The sequence below is a fragment of the Gossypium raimondii genome, chromosome 5 (genome assembly GCF_025698545.1).
Source record: "Gossypium raimondii isolate GPD5lz chromosome 5, ASM2569854v1, whole genome shotgun sequence".
NCBI classification, from domain to species: domain Eukaryota; kingdom Viridiplantae; phylum Streptophyta; class Magnoliopsida; order Malvales; family Malvaceae; genus Gossypium; species Gossypium raimondii.
The window spans coordinates 56,351,284-56,356,008 of NC_068569.1; the positions used below are offsets into that span (position 1 = coordinate 56,351,284).

The window sequence follows — 4,725 nt, forward strand, 5'->3', positions numbered from 1 at the left end:
TTTACCATATATTTTTCATTCTGTTTTTTTTAACAAAATCTTGTATTTCATTTCAGCTTCCAAAACAACTAAAAATTTAAAATTGATGAAATTACAAAGTAGATTGACTTAGTCTTCTTTCCTATAACATTTAAAAGAATGTCTTGTCAACCAAAGTTAATTAATGTGAAAATTCTTTTTCACACAAAAGAACAAAATTGTGCTCTATTCACTACGTTAGAGTAAAAAGACTGCTAGATTTTTTAATTATTTTTTCTTTGAAAAATTTAAAAGTTTTTTACTGCCTTAAGCCAATAAAAAAAAACATGTATTAATTTTGTTTTTAAAAATAGTGTGTTTGATTGTGAAATGATTCATCATCCTCCACCACAAACTATCCATGTTTGCAGTGTGAAAGCAGCTACTTTCATAAAGAAACTACTAAGGAGATGGGATCACCAATTTTACCTAAACTCGCATCAACATTGTTTAGCAATTTCAAAATAGACTAATTAGTCTGGTTCAAATACCAAGACTACAATATCTATTCACTTCACTTGGTCTTGCTGCCTATCACTGTCAACCAAACTTGATCGACTATCAGTAAGGAAATTTCAGTCATTTGCAGCATAATGTACAAGAATTCCACTCCCACAAAATAATTTACAATATGGACTAACACTCCTTTGTTTCACTAAAAATAATTTTTAAAAAATGATTTTTAGAAAGTAATTTTTGAAAAATGGTTAGAAGATAATTTTTGTTTCTGAAATAGTTAATTTTTTTTGGTGTTTAGATAAATTTTGTTATGTTTTCATTGTTTACTTGAGTTTATTTCATAAAGCTTATTTATATTTTAATTAATCATGTTTTAGTTTTAATTAAGCTTAATTTACTTAATTAAACTTAATTGTTAATTTCGTACATTAAAATATAAATTTATGTTTAATTAAGTTGAAAGTGATAAATATTTATTTTGAATATTATTTGAATAAGTTGAAAATGATTTAATTTGATAAAATTGAAGTCAGGGCCATAGAACTATGCTTTTTACTGACAAAATCTTGGATGCAGAGATTATTGAGACTAAAAAATGAAAGTCATGAAAGAATACATAAATAGTTGAACCATACAAAATGTTACATTTTGTAATGCAATGAAATATAGATGAATTGTTACAAAAATAAAGACAGATGCATTGCAATGCAACCTTTCTCCATAGGAAAAAAATTTGACAGACTTCAAAACAAGAAATTATGAAGATACAACATACACACTTGAACATCATTTCCACTAACTAGATCCTTCTTCGTCCATTGCTGCGACTGCCATCCTTTGACTTTCTTCTTCGCTTCTTCTCATGTTGGATTTCAACCAAATTCACCAACCATTTTGGCTTACCAATTTGGAAAACAACATATCTCACGACCATTCCAAACACTACTCCGCATCCATAACCTATCAACACCAATTTCCAACCAAAAGAGATGTTTGATTTTGAACCATCTTTTCCAAGCACATTTGGAGGTGGTGGCTCAATGATGTTGCAACCTTTTGAGACCGGAAATCCACATAATCCCTAGTTTCCTTCATATGAATCATTTCCATATGTGTTGAACTGTTTGCCTTGAGGAATCTGACCATGGAGTTGATTTTCAGAAACATTGAAGGACGAAAGAAATGCCAGATCTGCAAATCTATTTCGAATTGTCCCTGACAACCTGTTTGAATATAGGTCCAACCATTCAAGACTCGTCAAATTCCCTATTGAAGTGGGGATACCACCGTTATAAACACTGTCACATGGCATGAAAAACACACCCTCATATTCACTTTCACATTAGTCATCATAAGCTTATAACATATGTCATAGCAATCTCATATATATTCATAATTTCACAATTTCACAAGCGTACATATATCACATTTAATCATATGCGCGAGAAAACTTACTCTCACTTACTCTTGGAATTTAGAGTAGGAATTTAGGCTACCACTAAATTCTCATCAATTAAACAATGAAACATCTACGAGCAACAATTTCAAACCACAATGAATCGAGAGCTCAAACTAGCTCTTCCTCTAACTCGTAGAAGGCTTTAATGAATCCGAGGCTTCACACGTGACAATCACACAATACTCACAGTCAAATGACAGCCAAGGACCCACTTAAACTAACCAAAATAAAAGCCTAAGCTACCTTCTAATGTAACCAAACCCTTTAGCATGACGAACTTAAAATGCAAATATATCAATCTACACTTAAACATTTTCACATGAAACAAGTTTCAGTCATCCCCCATATTCATTTATAGCTAAACTCCAATCTTTAAACCACACAAAACTACAAGTTTCAAGGTATAACATTTTCGACAAATTTTGACCATAATAATGAAAATTCATTAAAACACGGAAATCTATAATGAAACTTAGAAGTAATTTTAAAAACTTCTAATTAAGTTAAAACAAGTTGAAAAACACTTTTAAATCACATTTTCATCCACAATCTCGAATTCCACCATTAATGACCCAATTTTTAGGTTTAAATTAAAACATGCAATTTCATAACTAAAATCTCAATTTTAAAGTCTAGATAACATTAAAAACTAATGAGAAAGTAAATGGTTACCTTTGATGAAAGATTAAACGAGTTTTGAAGTATATTTGAAAAACCCACAATTGAAGAAGATGATGAAATCTATGGCGTTTTTGAGTGTTTTTCTTGGAGATTTATGAAGGTAATTGACTTGGGAATTATAAGAAATCAAAGTACTATGGTTTGGGAATAAAAATTAATTGAAAGATCAAGGGAATAGCAAAGGACGGCAATAGCAAACTTTGGAGAGTAACTATTGTGAAATAGAACAGGGAATGGGGTTTATTAGGTTCAATTTAAAGCATTGGTAAAACTGCAATCTAAGTGCTCACTATTTTAACTTTGTTACAAATTAGTCCTTTTTCTAAATTTTAGGTATTTAAAACTCATTTTCAGAAATCGGCTCAATTCCCTAATAGCCATTGTCGAAAACATTATCGAATACTAACCTTACGAAATTTTGAGTACATATAGGCTAAAATTCCTAAAATACACTCGAAACTCTTAAACCTTATTTTGGGGTGTTACGCGCATGGTCATGATTCATGTTGAATTAATACATCATTCACCGTAATAAGGCTTATCGTTGTAATAATTAGTTAAATCACCTAATATCTAAAAAATAATTATTATTTTCATAAAATCATTGATCAAATTTTTGTTTTCAAATTTCATACATGAAATTAACAAATAAAGATAGCTCTAAATAGCAAAACCCAATATGTGTAACAAGTATTTTTATTAATCCATTTGGAACTAGATTTTGTTTTCTAATGTTAAGGTTTGCTGCAGCAAATAAATTGATTAATGCTTATGAATATAATGTTGGATTAAAATCCTTAATTATGAGTACATATGTATAATGTTTGATATTACAATTATCTTAATAATTTTTTTCTGTTTTTGTTGATTGATGATTATAAAAATCATTATTCTTTTGAAGGCATACTTTGTTGTCAATAACAGTACCTGCACCCTAAGAAATCACCAGGAAGCACATTGTCAGGAGATCCTTGCTGGAAAAAACATTGTGCAAACTTAGGATTTCAATTCTCAGCAAGGAACTTGCAAGCCTATTATAGTAGAAATGTTTTATCCAAATGATAAAGATGTTGATGCAACATTTTAGATTGCAAATTCCTTCATCACATTTGGAATCCTAACCACAGGGACTTGCAAGCCTATTAGCTCCAGGAACTTTAGATTGTACCTGTTCAATACATTTTTTCAAAGAAGGAACCATAGGTGAAATGCGTACGTCTACTCTGGTTCATCTCATTGAATACATCAAATGGAGGATCAATACGCTGAAAAAGGGACAATGGAAACAACTTTAGTCAGCAACTTGAGTTTTATAACTACTGCTATGCTAACCAGCAGACCATAACAGCATACATAAAAAAAAAAGATGCTGACTTACAATTTCTTTCATTTCATCACAACCAATCAAATCCCTTGCAATGTTGTTTGGATCACAACAGCTCATCTTTCAATCCTAGATGGCTCCGCCAATTTTTTTAAAGCATACATAAACTGTTAAAGAAATAAATGGATAAAACAACTACAGGATACATGTCTGGACTGCATGAGCTAACTTGTAAAAAAAAAATTATGAAAATACAACAGAGATCATTGAGACATTGTTGAAGTTGGCTTGCGTGCACACCAAGAAGCAGACCAAGCTGTCCGAGCCATGCAAGTTGCGGCTGAAGCTTATGCTGCTGTTTTGTTACTTTCAAATAGATATTTTATTACTTAGTTAGATATGAACTAAGTTGTTGATATGCTTGATGTAATTAGGTGCTGATAGATTGATAAATCAGCTTTACCAAGTGTACAAGCAATGTTTATCAAGTTACTAAGCCACTTATTGGAGTTAGGAATGTGTTTAGGTAACATTTTCTTATTTTTGACCAGCTGATTGCTTGGTATATGTAATGGCATTGTGCCTTCATTCAAATGTAATGAAATCTTTCAGAAAATTCTTCTTCATTTGGTCTTTAGTTAAGCATTTTTATTCACAAAGATCTTGCTGCTTTTGTTTTGTTTGTTGAGCAAGATATTAATGCTTTATGCTTAAGTTTCTGTCAAAATATCTCATTCTTTTTTCTTAGTTCCTACAGACATTTTGTTCTCCTTTCTCCTTTACT

The 4,725-nt window shown here is 30.8% G+C and overlaps 2 protein-coding genes and 2 long non-coding RNA genes across 4 annotated transcripts in view; 1 reads left to right on the top strand and 3 right to left on the bottom strand.

Moving 5' to 3' along the window:
- Window positions 1–4,725, bottom strand: part of LOC128041196 (receptor-like protein Cf-9 homolog) — an 81,889-nt gene that overhangs the window by 10,427 nt on the left and 66,737 nt on the right. The window lies entirely within an intron of this gene.
- Window positions 1–4,725, top strand: part of LOC128041198 (uncharacterized) — a 78,688-nt gene that overhangs the window by 7,498 nt on the left and 66,465 nt on the right. The window lies entirely within an intron of this gene.
- Window positions 1–4,725, bottom strand: part of LOC105768548 (receptor-like protein 7) — a 29,980-nt gene that overhangs the window by 3,563 nt on the left and 21,692 nt on the right. The gene's annotated exons all lie outside the window — the stretch shown is intronic.
- On the bottom strand, window positions 1,057–2,813 carry LOC105768552 (uncharacterized). The gene is made up of 2 exons (XR_001125858.2): window positions 2,609–2,813; window positions 1,057–1,700 (listed from the first exon to the last, which is right to left on the bottom strand). It is a non-coding gene; the product is annotated as an uncharacterized LOC105768552 (long non-coding RNA).